Raw genomic sequence first — 16,225 nt, 5'->3', positions numbered from 1 at the left:
TTTGTATGTGTTTATATCAATAATTTCTTTATATTAAAAAAAGTTTCCTTTTATGAAGCAGGGGGTAGGGAAGCATGGTTTTAGTCTTCGTCTGTAAAACAAGTATTATTTGAATTGACTGGGAACAAGGAAACACATTAAAAAGAGATGTGTGTTTATTAATGGGGTGAGAACCAGGAAATCTTTCACTGTAAATGGGTGCTGTTTGCCAACCATAAAAGGCATTCATTAATAGAGACGATGCTCTCTGACAATAAAATAGACCTGCAGAGAGACTCGCATTAGCCAGTTTTAGCCAATCTCCAGACTGAAGCTATTTCAGAACTTGAGGGTCCCATCTCTGCTTCTGAAGAGATGGTGACATGCTGGGACAAAGGTGTGTTCCAGCCCTGCAGTAAAGGAAATGACATTCTGTCACCAACATGATAAACCAAAGGGGCCATGCCAAGTCATCTTTAAATAATCTGTTGGTAACCTTGAAGGCTGATCACGTCAGGTGGGAACAAAATGATCTCTGTCCCTCTGACAACCACACTGAGGAGATCCCTGCGGGGCAAGCAAGCCTTAGCAGATGCTGGACGAGACAGGGCTGTTTGTTTCTTGACACACTATTAGTAGGCTAAACATGACTCTTAGGGGGATGGTGCAGGTGCGGAGGTCGCTGAGCAGAACTTTCCCAAAGGTACCTTGGGACAAAGAAACAGCTGTGCACAGTGGCTTCAGTACGTGAGCTTCCTCAATGGGGGACGTGTGTTTGTGTATAAACTGGGTGAGTTTGTATGCCAATGGCTGGGAGCCACAAGAGGGGAGAGTGTTGTTGTGATCCGGTTCTGCTTTTAAGCTTCCCATTAGGCAACTGGTTGGCCATTGTGAGAACAGGATGCTAGACTAGATGGACCAATACCCTGATCCAGCAGACCACAACCCTCCAACGTTAACTGTCCCCCTCTGCATGTAGTTTGCCTCTGAACAGGGAAGGTCCATTCAGTTGCCTGCAGACCTATTTCCCAAGCACTGATCTAAACTTAAAAATCTAGACAAGGGGCACATCTACATTACACATCTACATTACAACTACATTCACAGTGCAGTCCTGCAGATGTCTGCTCAGAAGGAAGCCCTACTGTCTTCAATTGACCTAACTCCAAGGTGAATGGGTATAGAAGTCCAACAAAATATTCAAGTGCCTTAACTTAACTAAAGCTCCACCAGTGCAGGTAGCTAGCTACCTGGCTGAGGCTGCAGGTGTCAATGCTTAATAATAATAATAATAATAATAATAATAATAATAATAATAATAATAAATTATTATTTATACTCCACCCATCTGGCTGGGTTTCCCCAGGCACTCTGGGCAGCTCCCAACAGAACATTAAAAACACAATACAACGAAGACTTTAAAAGAGAATGGGAACCATTTACAACATATATGAAGAGGCAACGTAAAGAAATGGACTCATTGGCAGGGTTTGAGTAAACAATCACAACTGTATACAACAAAAAATAAGACTATATGTATTGAGGAAATTTTGGGGAAACAATACACAGGGTGAACAATATGGATATAAAACAAAACGGGAGTATGAGGGAAGTCCAGGGGAGGAGGGTTGAAATATGAAAAATTGTTAAAGATATATTGTCAGAAGAAGTATACATGGAAAAATCAATAAAAATTATTTTTTAAAAAAAACACAATAAAACATCAAACATTTAAAACTTCACTAAACAGGGCTTCCTTCAGATGTCTTCTAAAAGTCAGATAGTTGTTTATTTCCTTGACGTCTGATGGGAGGGCGTTTAACAGGGTGGGCGCCACTGCTGAGAAGGCCCTCTGCCTCGTTCCCTATAACCTCACTTCTTGCCGTGAGGGAACCGCCAGAAGGCCCTCAGAGCTGGACCTCAGTGTCTGGGCTGAATGATGGGGGTGGAGACACTCCTTCAGGTATACTGGGCTGAGGCTGTTTAGGGCTTTAAAGGTCAGCACCAACACTCTGAATTGTGCTCAGCATCTAAGTCCCAAGACGAGGTGACCCAGCAAATCCTGGTTCCTCACTGCTGCTCACCCTCAAGGGAGGCCTCACCAGGTCCCTCCACCCTCCCCTGACTATTAGTTTTGGGTGAGCGAGGCAGGCAAGTTCAAAATAGACTCCATCCCTTGCCACTCTGGACCTAATAGCCCTGAAGGTTTGGTCTAGAGGAAGAATGGGGAACCCGTAGCCCTCCAGATGTTGTTGGACTCCATATTCCATCCGTCCCTCCCAACAGGGCCAATAGTCATGGATGATGGGATTTGTATTGTTTGGAAGGTGATAATTTTCCCCGCCTCTGCTTTCTAACAAGCAGAGCTGTGCCTCCACACAGAACTGGCTGAACAAAATTTGTACACATGTCTGTTGCCTGTACCTCATCCATTGCTGGGTGCAAAGTTGTCCCACCATTCACAGTATGAGGAGGCTGGGTTGGGCGATACCTATTATATAGATGTAGAATTAGTAACCAGTTTAATTCAGCATTGCCAAGAATTAAGGCAGCATGCAGATATTAAAGTCAGGGCATTCCCATGATAAACAGCTGGTTGCTCTGAGCTTGGAAGATAGTGATACAGAAAAATTGTATTGATTGAAGTTATTGTGCTAATGGGATGACATGGTTGGCTACAACCCAATGACTGCATTTAGCATACCGCAGTGGAATAGACAGAGAACATGCTTAAAACGCATATCTATATTTCATTTGGCAAACTAATGAAAATAACTTAAAATAAACATAAAAAATGAATCTTAAAATTAAACGTAGTCATTAATCAAATTCAGTGACCCTTTAGCAAATATTCAAACCATCAGCAAATATCTGAGAAGCAGCAAAAAAATTAAAAAAACCTTTTCAGCTGAAAATATCCTATAAAGAGCAGAGTTTATTCCACCCAATGGAGAGCATGTTCACCAGCCAAAAACAATTCAATCTTTGCAGCCAATTAGCCTTTAAAAACCCAAGAGGCTTCGGTCAGATATCTTTGGGACCATGGTGGTTTTTTTAAGAGAGATTTGGATAGTTCCTGTGATCCTTATCGTAGTGGCACTGATCAGAACATTAAGGGATGCATCATATGATTGCATTGATCTGCACTGCCTTGGGTTAATTTTTTTCATCGCTCCTGCACATTGTTTCCCATTAGACTAGCCCAGCCTTCTTAAGTACATACAGTTTGATTTATGGCAGCCCTCCATATGTTAATCATAGCACCAGAATCCATTTATGAGCTTTCCACAAGAGTACGAGGTCAGACACACTTGTGTAGGTTTCCCACAGCTTTGGTGCCAAGTTTGAGTGGCGGAGGAGCATGTAAAAGATCATGCGTCAAGAGAATAGCAGAAAGGGCTCATAGCTCTGGAAAGGAAACAGCAGATGAAGACCAACTGGTACATAAAGTGTTTTTACTAAACTGCCAGTCTGGTGTATTATTATTATTAAATTTCATCTGAGGAACACAGGGGGGTTTACAATATAAAAACACAAAAATACATAGCATATCCACATTTACCTTTCCTCCTCTCTTTCTAGGCATGGTCCACAAATTAAAGCTCTGTGTATCAGCATCCTGTTTTGCTCTGGAGCAGTGTTTCCCAAACCTGAATCTCCACCTGCTTTCAGACTACAATTCCCATCATCCCTGAGCAGTGGTCTTGCTGGATGATGGGAGTTGTAGTCCAAAAACAGCTGGAGACCCAAGTTTGGGAAACACTGCAGTCTGGAGCTTTCCTCACGAAAAGCTGCTCTTTGAAACTCAATTGGAGCAAACAGCAATCCGTGGGAAATTATCTTTGCTCCGATTCATCTTTAAAGAGTGGATTTTCATGGGGGAAGCTTGTGGCACACACACACACACAGAGAGACATGGAGCGTTAAAGCGCAGACATCTGCCTTGAAAGAGCAGGGCAAAAAGGTGAGTGTTATCCCATAGTAAAAAAACAAAACACACCCAGTTTAAAAGGACATTGGTTGTTTAATTAGCCAAAGGGAGAAGATTTTGAATGTGATACAAGCCCAGAAATCAGCTCATAAGCAGGAACAGCTCAGTTCCTTGAGAAAATGCATTAATTATGAATCATGCACTTGGCTGTCCCCATGGTATCAAAGATTACTTTGATGCTTCTAAAGGAATCAGCGTGGATACCTGACCTTTTGACACCTGCCAGGACAACTGACAGACTCGGCAAATGTACCTTTAAAATGGAACGTGCACTTCAAGTGATAGTCCCCAGGCAATCAAAGGGAATAAGTCATTCTTTTATTTACTTTTTTAAGTCAACTAAAAGGAGAGGCTGTTGTGTAAAAGAAAAACCATTCTCCATGCTCAAGCTGTATTTTTTTCAGCCACAAGGTGTCACAAGGACTACTGGGTAGATTGGAGCAACCTCTCAGCTCCTTTGTTCCGCTCCAGATAGACTCCCCCAACATTAGAGTCCGTTCACATTCAGAGCTGCGCAACACATGGTGCTCTTTGGGATTATTAGCATTTGTGTGATTTATTCTTCAGAATAGCATTCCCATACCTGTTACCTTCTAGATGTTGTTGTCCCATGACTCCCACAATCGCTGATCATTTTGGCCATGCTAACAGGGGCTGATAAGAGCTGGCGTTCCACAACATCTGAAAGACCCTTAATTGAGGGAAGCTGATCTAAAGTACCGTAAGTGGGGGGGTCTGATCAGAACCATAGCTGGAGGGAGGCCGGACGGGTTTTTTTTAATAATTTGCCCTTACTATGGTCCCAACCTCTCCCATGTGCCTCAAGCCATTGGCACCAGTATTAAAAAAAAAATCATCTAATGGATCCACGGTCCTCAAGGGGCAGGTTGCCAGGTTCACACATGTACACATATTTTAATTTTTATTGCTTACCAGTCAGTTCTTGCCTGTCTCAATATTCAGTGACTGACAGCTGAACCACTGAACCACTGAACCACTGGAAAAGCATTGTGTGTTGGAGGCAAGAAGGAAGTCCCATTTGTCATCACCTGAGACTGAGAAAGTTTTAAGAAGAGATTGTATCGGTGCTGTTTTGTATTTTGTTTTACATGGTGTTATATGTTTTGAAAGCTGTAAGCTACTTGTAAGGAGTTGTCCTGAAAGGTAGAGTATAAATAAATAAAATGATGATGATGATGATGACGACTATAATGATGGAGAGAACCTTCCAACAGTTTGACTTCACCCCCCAAAGGGACACTCCTCCATTGTCTCCCAAGACAGATGAAGAAGAAGAAGAAGAAGAAGAAGAAGAAGAAGAAGAAGAAGAAGAAGAAGAAGAAGAAGAAGAAGAAGAAGAAGAAGAGAGAGAATACAGTGGTACCTCAGGTTACATACACTTCAGGTTACATACACTTCAGGTTACAGACTCCGCTAACCCAGAAATAGTACTTCGAGTTAAGAACTTTGCTTCAGGATGAGAACAGAAATCGTGCTCTGGCGGAGCGGCAGCAGCAGGAGGCCCCATTAGCTAAAGTGGTGCTTCAGGTTAAGAACAGTTTCAGGTTAAGAACGGACCTCCGGAATGAATTACGTACATAACCAGAGGTACCACTGTACTTGCCGCCAGGCTGACAAGCCTTTTCACATTGCAGATAAGGTTACCTAAATGAAACTAGAAATCTATCCCGCCCCCCCGCCCCCCAATTTTCACATGAATTGTCATGACCCAAGTAGCAGAGCACCTGCTTTGAATGAAGATGGTCCCACCTTCAATTCCTGGCCTCTCCAGGTGAGGCTAAGAATACTCTCTGCCCAAAACCCTGGACAGCCCTTGCCACTTTGTGTACACTGGACAAGATGAACCAAGGGTCTGGCTCATTAAAAGGCAGCTTCCGAATCCGTGTGACCCTTTCCTCTAGGAAAAAAAGGGTGGAAAAGACTGCATGTACAGTATGTAAAAGTGCCATGGTTGTTGTTTAAACTTACACAACTGCACCTACCACACTGGATTGTTGTACGGACGACTGAGCTAACATATGGGAAGTTATTGCAACATTCAAAATCTCTGGCCCAGTGTTGATCTCTTTTTTTAACTTGCCGTGATACTGGAAAATGCAGTGATGAAAATGACTGAAATGTACCAGGCACATATCTGTGCATCTGTCCTCTGCCTGCCCGTGTCAGCAGCACATGTCAAAAGTATTTTAAGCCAGAAGGCAGTTGTGCGCCATGAAGGTGTCATAAGATTAGAGTCACTAGACACTTTGTTCCATGAGCAACGGAAGTTCCCTGCTTCTCCTTCCACTGCATCATCCATTCAGTCTGACTGCCAAAGCCAGTTTGTGCGTGTTTTGGATGCACGAGACCTATCAATCATCCTACTGGTTGCTTAACATGACTTTCCAGATTGCTTGTTTATGACACTGCTCCTGCGCCTGAAGCATGATCAGAATGCCCACAATGCTGGAAAACGTCACTCAGTTAACTACGGTAATCAGGAAACCCGATTCTCTGCATAAGGCATTGAAGTAGGCTGAAAAAGCTGTTTCGAAGCAACTTTTACAGGTAGGGAGAGAATAGGTGTGGTTATATGAAGGCAGGCACATATAGCCTGCTGGAAAACTGAAGGTCCCGTCAGAAAGCACAGGTGAATAAAGACAGCTTTGTTGCCATGAAGGAAAGATGACTTCCTAGCAAGAGAGGCTTTGATCGGATTGGTAATGAGACGCAAAGGTTAGTTCTAAGCTAACACGGAATACGTTTAAGTCTCCTATTGTTACTGATGAGATTTTACAGAGACGTGCATAAGCTAGCCGTTGTATTTTTAGTTCTGAGACTGACAATTAAATGCTATTTATGTAGCCAAATATGAAAGATTAATTATTGGGCATGGGGAGGCATGCGCTGCAAAGTCTCCAGTGCCCAAAGGAGGGCAGTGGTATCATCATTTCATCTACACACTGAAGAATTTGGAGCAAGTTTACGGAGGCCTAGGCACTGTGGGTCTCTCAGCACGTGCCAAGAATCAATTGCTGAATCTGTTCCATATGTCTTAGTCCACTCCAGGGTTTCAGCAGAGAAGAGTGGTAATGCATTCATTCCCCTCTCTGCCAAAACCCTTTTAAAGTGTTGCTTGATTTTCCATTCATCCCTATTAATTATCCACGGTATCTTACTGCAAGGTAACCTAAGAGAATTTATAACACATTGAATGATGGGCATGTTGCCACACTGAATTTTGTTTCATCTTTGGTAGGTTTTCATGGCATTTTTAGAGATGTCTAGCTGAAAGGCTCCGTATGATCCCGTGACTATTCTCTTGATTGGATTTCTCTTGAAGTGACTCGTGGGCATTTTATACCTGAAAAGCATTGCGTACGAGCGGATGTGGAAGCTCTATCTGTAGACTTAGTTCTGGGGTCACCAATGGATGCTGGAGCTGTCATAATGCATAACCATGCACAAACCAACCCCCCCAAGTTATGAGGAAAAGGAACAGGTAGAATAAATACCAGCACTGCCTAAGGGCACATTGTACCCTGTTTTGCTGAAGCCAAGCAGATCTTGGTCTGGCCAGTGTTTGGATGGGAGATTTGTGGGATGTAACATAAGCTGTCAAGTACAACACTTCCTATTTGCCCAGAGTGGAGGTGCGGCGGGGGGGGTGTTACTCCACCCAGGAGGACTTCCTGTCACACCTGGTCTGCAGCTTCCTTCCCCTGCGTGTGACCAGGTAGGTGGGCATGACCCTGGAAGACCCCATAAAAGGGGCTGGTCACACAGCCATCTTCCTCTTTTAACTCTTCTTCTTCTTGATGCCATGATCTCTTGATACTGATGTATTTTGCTGTCTGCTGGCTCTCAGCCACCAGGACATGAGCTCATTCCCTTTTCTGTATCTCTAAGCTAAAGCCTGCCTTCAGGGATCCAACTGTGAACTGAATGTGAGTAAACTTCTTCTTTTAAAATAAGATTGTTGTGTCTTTATTCTTTTTAGGAGGAATAAAAGGGGACTTACCAGGAACAAAACCCAGTCTGGACAAAGCCAGATTGGATTGCTTAAGTAAAGAGATTCAAACAAATCTACCAACTAGCTTCCTGCTATATGCTGGGGAATATATTCTGCTGCTGTATCACAAGCGTGAATTAGGAAGGATAATATTTAATCAATATATCCTCTCCTAGTATCCACAACATTCCCACAAGATTGCCCCGGAATCCCATGTGCATTGTCTTGAGCTTCATGACTGAAGAAATTTGGAGTATAAGACGTAGTAAATAAAAATAAATAATACTCCACAGTCATGAGTCAAGGTCTTTGCCAGCATTGCTGATGGGGATCCTTGATTGGATATATGTAGATGATTGTCTCAGTGGCGTGCAGTGAAATTTTTCGGAGGGGAAAAGTTAAGGCTAGAGGGGGCAGCTTGTGAGGGTGATGGGGGGTGACTTTGTGGCATATCACAAGCATCACACCTCCCTCGCTAAGCTGGACAGAAGCTTCCTGCGCTTTGGGGAGGAGGCGCCAGGCCTCCAACAAGATGCTAGAGCCCTCCTTCTCAAACCTGGTTTTCGGAAGGTGGTGGGAGGCTAGCCTGGTCTCACTAGTCTACTGACTACATGCCACTCACTTCCACCCTGTATTCCCTTGCCTGGAAGTAAGCCCCATTGAACACATTGCACTGCCTGTCTGTATCTTGAGTCTGTTTCCTCCATTCCCTGTCCAAGAGGACCTAGTACAATTGCTTTAAAATAATTATTCCTCTTCTTCCCCACCCCACTCCCACATAAAGGAAAAAGACATTCTGGTCCCAGTGAGAAAGAAGAAGTCAGCTCGGAGACGAATGCCAAAATGTACTGCCAGATCCTTAAAAGGATGAAATCTTTATTAAAGACATTAAGTACAGGAGAAGCCATTAAGGAAATGGGTATTTTGAAAGATATCAACGACCTTAGCTTGATGAATCATTAAGTGTCCTTACACCAAAGCGTTTCCCCCTTCTGCCGTGCAAGGGGACAGGCGAGGTGGAATCCTTAACAGCTGCACTGCCAGTGGCTACTTTGTTGTCCGCCTCTCAAAAGCACAGGAGCACGCTAGAAGAAGAAGAATGGCAGCCCATTGCATCTGCCTTGCTTTCTGAGGTCACTCCATCTCTGACTTCAGGATTGTCCTCGGGATGGGACTTTCACTGGGAAGGTCCCCAAGGAGTTCTCTCCTCTCTCTCTCTCTCTCTCTCTCTCTCTCTCTCTCTCTCTCTCTCTCTAACACACACACACACAACTCGGGCTCAGGACCTGCATTTTATCCATACTCTGGAAGCCTGGAAGCCTGAGAGAGGAAAGGGGGCAGGATCTTAAGAGCTCATGAGCCCCCTGGTTCCTGGTGGGGTGAACCATATCACTGGGCTGCAGGACATGGAAAATAGAAGCAGGGTGATGGACAATGAGGCCTTGCTGGGATAGTAACCAGCCAGCATTAGCAATGAAGCAAATGAAGATGGGGATAGATTGAAAGGGAGTAGGCCAATGGACTTAGTAAACCTGAGTCACAGAAGAGCTAGGCAGTTTTGACACCAGGTGTCAAAAAAGGTTATTTATGTATGCTACTACTGTGTCCCGTGTTTCATTAGCCCCAACATGGAAAACGAGCGAGGTTCCAACTAAAAAAGAATGGCAACTTAAGTTGACAGAATATGTGCAGCTTGTAGACTTAACATATGAAATAAGAGAACAAGAAGAATATACGTTTAGAGAAGGTTGGACAAGGTTTATTGAATATATGGGAATTAACTGTGTACAGCTGAAAACGCTGGCAGCATTAAGATAAATTCAATAGCGTAAATGAGTTTTGATGGATGTACTAATGGAATACTGAATGGTTTAGTTTACCTAAAATATGCAGGGATTTATGATATGTAAAATGAACCATGGAAAGAGAAGAAGGGAAGTCATTGATATTTTAAGGATGTTTAAGTGAGTATTCTAAGTTGCAAAACAGAAAATTTAAGAAAATTATATTTTTTAAAAAGAAGAGCTAGGCAGTTAACTATGATCCAGTGCTGATATTTATGTGATATTACATACTATGTCTGCATAGTATGCATAGGAGGACCGCGGGTGGCGCTGTGGGTAAAACCTCAGTGCCTAGGACTTGCCAATCGTATGGTCGGCAGTTCGAATCCCCGTGGTGGGGTGAGCTCCCGTCTTTCGGTCCCAGCGCCTGCCCACCTAGCAGTTCGAAAGCACCTCTAAGTGCAAGTAGATAAATAGGGACCGCTTTATAGCGGGAAGGTAAACGGCGTTTCCGTGTGCTGTGCTGGTGCTGGCTCGCCAGTGCAGCTTAGTCACGCTGGCCACATGACCCGGAAGTGTCTTCGGACAGCGCTGGCTCCCGGCCTCTTAAGTGAGATGAGCGCACAACCCTAGAGTCGGACACGACTGGCCCGTACGGGCAGGGGTACCTTTACCTTTATGTCTGCATTGCGTGGGGGGCTGGGAAGGTGAGAGCCTGCTTCTGCACTCAAATTCTGCTCAATTATTTCAACCCATCTTTTTCCAAATAGCATTGCATTCATTTCTTTTCTTTTTTTCTCCCCCCCCCCCAAAGCAATATTATTGGAGTTTGGTTTTATGAACAGGAACACAGTGAAGAATGGGGAAAGATGCTTTTCACCCTTTCACCTACGTAATGGTCCCAATCATTATGGGCTTCGGAAAAGAGTGCCAGAAATCTAGAAACAGAACAGTGACCCCCCACTTCCAACTTAAAGCAAGGGCAACAATGGTTTAGTGCTAATAAATCATCCACATCTGCAAAAAAAAAAACCTTTATTTTGTCTTTGGACTGCAAATGAATGATGTAAAAATGGAAGGGCTAGTTTAAAAAAATATTATCCAGTAGTTTTTACCATTTGAGTTCCAAAGATGTTACAACATTTTAAAAACCTTACAGAGTATAGTCCATTAACTTCATGGACTATGCTGAAATGGCTAAAATGACCAGAAGAGTCAGAAATCAGGAAAACCGAAATTTTAACAAGGAATGGGCAAATTTTATAACTTATCTTAAAGACCATTGTAAACAGTTAAAATTATTAGTAGGATTGGAATATCACTTGTAGTTTAAGGCTGATTCCGGACATAATGGAAGAGGTATAGGGTTTGGATTATCGTAAAAGATGTGGGAGGAACTGATTAATAATAGGAATCACATAGGTCCAGGAGATTCATTAGAATCTTGTTTTTATTATTTATGTTTGTTATACCGCTGTAAAATTTTAAGCTGAAAAACTACATATATATATGACATGCTATTTTGCCTCCAATCAGCTTGCGGCCCTTTGTTAAAATGAGAATTTTGGCCTGTAAGCTTCCCCGCATTGATATTTCATTCCAAAATACTGCAATGGCGCCTTCAAGGATAGTCACATTGCAAAGGTACCCTTTGTGTTGCCCACTCAATGAAGTCCACGTACAAATGACTCATCCACCACAGCTGTAACGAAATCGGCTGATTTGATTTGTCCAGAAGGCTAAATTTATTATGCCCCTCTTAGCAAATGTAATCCCAGCTTCTCCTTGCTAATAATAATAATAATAAATGTCGCTTTTGGTTCCCTTGAGACTGGAAAAGAGACCTTTGCATTTTCCAGACACAACCCGTCCTCTTCCACCCCGCCTTCCAGCTCGGACAGATTCCATTTTCGTGATGGGAAATGGCTTTATCTTTGATTAAAAGAGGGCCTAATCAAATAGAGTGCATTGTCAAGCAAGGGCCAAGATTCCAATACTCTTGGCTGCCGCACAGCAGTAAGGCAAAGTCAATGTCCCTCTTCGTACTGCAGCCACAAAACCCATTACCATTCATTGCGGATGTGACCTGCATCTCAAATAAAGGAGAGCGCCCTTCAGCTAAGTTCCTCCCTTATACATTCTTGGTTTCGTCTGTAGAGGACCTCTTTTTAAAAGCCCCATGACAACTGAATGCATCCATCTAAGACCTGCAGACATTGACTTAGGTATGGGGAACCTGCGGCTCAGCTACAACTCCATCGTTCCTGCTCATTGGGCATGCTAGCTGGGGCAGATGGGAGTCGGAGTACAGTAGCATCCAGACAACCACAGTTCCCCATCCCTAGTTAAGATTGGTGTCATTTTTCTAGAAAAAGAGGTGCCAGAACTCACCGTAACTCTTAAAATGGTATTGGCACCCACTTGAGAGATGCCAGAACTGAGTTCTGGAGAATTCTGGCTGGAAAAAAGCTCTGGTTAAGAAGATAAGAGATCCTTCTTGATGAGAGACACTTTTGTAAAGATGTAAAGATACAAGCTGTCTTAGAAATGGATGGATACAGTGATTGGCATTTGTTCTTTGTTTTTTAAAAAGGATCAGACAAATTCATGATGGCAGCTACAAAAGCTGCTAAACAGACTCTTGAGCTGAAATATTGCTTAGGGGTTTTAGTTGGGGCAGAGTTGTTGCTGCTATTATTTTTTGAATCTTTATTTTGCATTTTTATTATGATTTATGTGGAAATTGTTCAATTTGGTTGTGTACTTTTTGATATTTCATTCATTGCGGATGGCTATTTTTGTAGCGTTTTGAACTGTGTAACTTTTTCTCATGCTGCAAGCTGCCTTGAGTATGGTTTTAACTGTGGAAAGGCAGTGTACAAATGAAACAGTGTTTGTACATAATGAATCTTGTCTCTAATATTTATTCATACCTTGCCTTCCAGTTCAAAGAATTCACAAGGAAGCTTCCATTCGCAAAACAAAAATAAAATCATAGTTACCAAATATGCAACCAGTAGAAGCAGCTAGTAAAAAGGGGGGGGGGGAATGGCAGTAACAGTGCTTAAAAAACCACTTGCTTGTTCGTTAAACACCTGGGCAAATAAAACAGTTTTAACCTGGAGTCCACAACACAAAAAGGTAGAAACAAGGGGAACATCTCCGGAGGTGGTGATTCTGCATCCGGACTGCCATCATAGAAATGGTTCCATCCATCTGCCATCTCCTATCTAATTCCTGGACAGACACTCTAAAGCTAATCTAAGTAAGCAATTTCACATTGAATCAGGCATTCCTTTGTGTACTTATGTCATAGTTGTGCCCTGATCATGCGGTAGAAATGTTCCTGGACTGTTCCACTTCAAAATGGGGGAGGGGCATATGTTTTGATGCGCGCGCTCTCTCTTTCTCTCTCTCTCTCTCTCACACACACAACATCCTCCCCCCAAAGAACTAACTTGCCAAGCTAGAAGCCTTCTTCATGGGATCTTGCCTGCTCCGATCAAGAAGCAATTGACACAAGGAAAGCAATTCAGTCTTGCAATCTCCCAGCTGCAACAAGACGGGACACCAGCCAGCAGGAACTGCACCTCATGATTCTGCAGTTTGGGCACAGATGAGCTTTTAAGACTAAACCAGCAATGACAAACCGGTAGCTGCCAAGCCACCAGGTCTTATTGGACTCATAGCAAGCTTACCAAACTTTACTCAGGGGTTCGGTCAGGGGTCTCTATTTGGATTTTGCATAGGACATCTCAGGCAGGGGTATATACATGCGCTACACAACTCAAACCTAATGACACACGAGGGGGTCAGATCCTCTGACAAAGTCTCCATCCTGCCATGGAACTTGTAGGGCAGCTCGTTGAGAAAAGACATTTGACCATCCCAGCTAAATGTTTGTTTTGTTTCTAACACAGCAGCCTGCTACTGCCAACGGGACTCCCTGGTCCTGAATGGGGTAACTGTGCCCCTGAAGGACCAGGAGCACAGCCTGGGAGTCATTTTGGACTCACAGCTATCCATGGAGGTGCAGATCGATTCTGTGTCCAGGGCAGCTGTCTACCAGCTCCATCTGGTATGCAGGCTGAGACCCCACCTGCCCGCTTGGACTACTATAATGTGCTCTATGTGGAGCTACCTTTGAAGGTGACCCGGAAACTACAACTAATTCAGAATGCAGCAGCCAGACTGATGACTGGGAGTGGCCGCTAAGACCATATAATACTGGTCCTACATTGGCTCCCAGTACATTTCCGAGCACAATTCAAAGTTTTGGTGCTGACCTTTAAAGCCCTAAATGGCCTCGGCCCAGTATACCTGAAGGAGTGTCTCCACCCCCAATGTTCAGCCTGGACACTGAGGTCCAGCTCTGAGGGCCTTCAGGCAGTTCCCTCCCTGTGAGAAGTGAGGTTACAGGGAACCAGGCAGAGGGCCTGGTGCCTGCCCTGTGGAATGCCCTCCCATCAGATGTCAAGGAAATAAACAACTACCTGACTTTTAGAAGACATCTGAAGGAAGCCCTGTTCAGGGAAGTTTTTAATGGTTTATGTTTTAGTGTGTTTTTACTATCCTCTTGGAAGCCACTCAGAGTGACTGGGAAGGCCCGGCCAGATGGGCGGGGTATAAATAATATATTATATTATATTAATTATATTATATTATATTATATTATATTATATTATATTATATTATATTATATTATATTATATTATATTATATTATATTATATTATATTATATTATATTATATTATATTATATCATATCATATCATATCATATCATATCATATCATATCATATCATATCATATTATACCACTGCCTTTCCTGCTGGCCTCAGCAGACTGATAACACAAATAAGGATGGTCTGGACTCCATACTAATGCCAAAAGTTGTACCACCGGCAGGCTTAATGAGCTTCAACAGCATTTGTCAGAGTACTTCCTTAAATTAGCCTAATCATAATTCTGCAACATCAAGGCATTATCATTTACCGTAGATAGTATGCAGATGTCAACATCTTTGTCATTACTTAGGGTCCGTGGCCTTATGTGTCTTCTCAGTGCTCCATGGAACTCAGTAAGACTTGTATATAGCTTTATTTGGGCTAACTTTTTTACATGTTACCTTGCTAAACTTTTGCTTTGTGGAGGTCTGGTGGCTACAGGTAACTAATAATTGAATCTGACAAACTTCTTTTTTTATTGCTTTCCCTTTAGTACTCACAAGTGTATCTTTACATCGTAACTTTACATCTTGCAATTATACATATTCTTGTTTTCACAGTAGGTTCATGATTGTTATTATCATAGATCGGCAAATATTACTGTTCACAAAGAAGAAGAAGACAAGAAAAAAAGAGGAAAGAGGAAAAAGCAAAAAAGATGTAATTTTAAACTGATAATATTCTTCATAAAGAAGTGACTTCCTGTCTCTTCCATTTTGTACCAATAAACATATTGCCTATATCCATCAATTGTCTTTTTATTTATAATGTTTTCTTATATATCAGTTTTCCTTTTGAAATTATTATCCACAGAAAGTACTCAAAAGCCGTCACCATTTTTAAATTGCAGCAGTTACTCTTCAGGTGTTCCTTAAAACAATTCCAGTTTGAGACAAATTCCTGTTCGGATTTACCTTTGATTCTTTCTGATAAATAGTCTAACTCTGCATACTCTGTTACCTTTTGTATCCAATCAGATCAGGTGAGTATATATCTGCTTTTCCAATGTGTAGCTATTATAACCCTTGCAGCTGTGGTGGCATACAGAAAAATTTCCCTTGTTTTGGGGGGATATCCAAACCAGTAATAGCTAATAAGAATGATTTGGAGTTTTTTTTAAATATTCACTTTCAAAATTATTTTTAATTCCAAATATAATGTCATTTCAAAATGGTTTAATCTCCCTGCATGTCCACCACATATGTAATATATTCCCACCAGGTTATCCACATCTCCAACAGTTATCAGAGAGATTTTTATACATCTTTGCAAGTTTACAAGGTGTCAAGTGCCATCGATAAAAAACCTTTTGGAAGTTTTCCCTTATAGTATAACAAGACGTAAACTTCCAATTTACCCTCCAAAGTTTTTCCCACTGAGACATCTCTATATTGTGGCCCAAATCTTGGGCCCATCTAATCATCATTAGTTTGACCTCCTCCTTGACTTGCCAGTCAAGGAGGAGTTGATATACTTTCAAGAGGGCTGTAGTTTTTGTCCTAATTAAGTCTAACTCAAATCTTGAACTTTCTTGAGCAAAGCCTTCCCCTTTGTCCAATTTAAATCTCTCAAGTAATTGATAATATTGGAACCAATCAACAACATATTCTCTTACTTCTTCAATTTTTTTCAGCTTTAGTTGGTTCTCTTCTTCTTTCAATAATATTTGGTATGTCAGCCAGTTTCCTTCTGTGTTTTTCCTTTTAACCGCTAGGCCTTCCAGTGATGATAT

The 16,225-nt window shown here is 42.3% G+C and overlaps 2 long non-coding RNA genes across 3 annotated transcripts; both read right to left on the bottom strand.

Annotated features, from left to right (window-relative positions):
- Window positions 1-137: 137 nt before the first annotated feature.
- Window positions 138-1,372, bottom strand: LOC308585926. Its single transcript, XR_014007684.1, has 2 exons — window positions 1,324-1,372; window positions 138-389 (listed from the first exon to the last, which is right to left on the bottom strand). It is a non-coding gene; the product is annotated as an uncharacterized lncRNA (long non-coding RNA).
- Window positions 1,373-1,835: 463 nt separating this feature from the next.
- LOC308586094 lies at window positions 1,836-5,252 on the bottom strand. 2 transcript variants are annotated; one of them, XR_014007746.1, is made up of 3 exons: window positions 4,554-5,252; window positions 3,203-3,387; window positions 1,836-2,470 (listed from the first exon to the last, which is right to left on the bottom strand). It is a non-coding gene; the product is annotated as an uncharacterized lncRNA (long non-coding RNA). The 2 variants fall into 2 exon arrangements; XR_014007747.1 differs by lacking the exon at window positions 4,554-5,252 and adding an exon at window positions 3,542-4,534 and having other exon boundaries at window positions 3,203-3,442.
- Between the last annotated feature and the right edge of the window lie 10,973 nt (window positions 5,253-16,225).

Source organism: Podarcis bocagei (genome assembly GCF_964188305.1).
Source record: "Podarcis bocagei genome assembly, chromosome: 4".
NCBI classification, from domain to species: Eukaryota; Metazoa; Chordata; class Lepidosauria; order Squamata; family Lacertidae; genus Podarcis; species Podarcis bocagei.
This window is presented reverse-complemented; position numbering and strand designations above follow the sequence as displayed.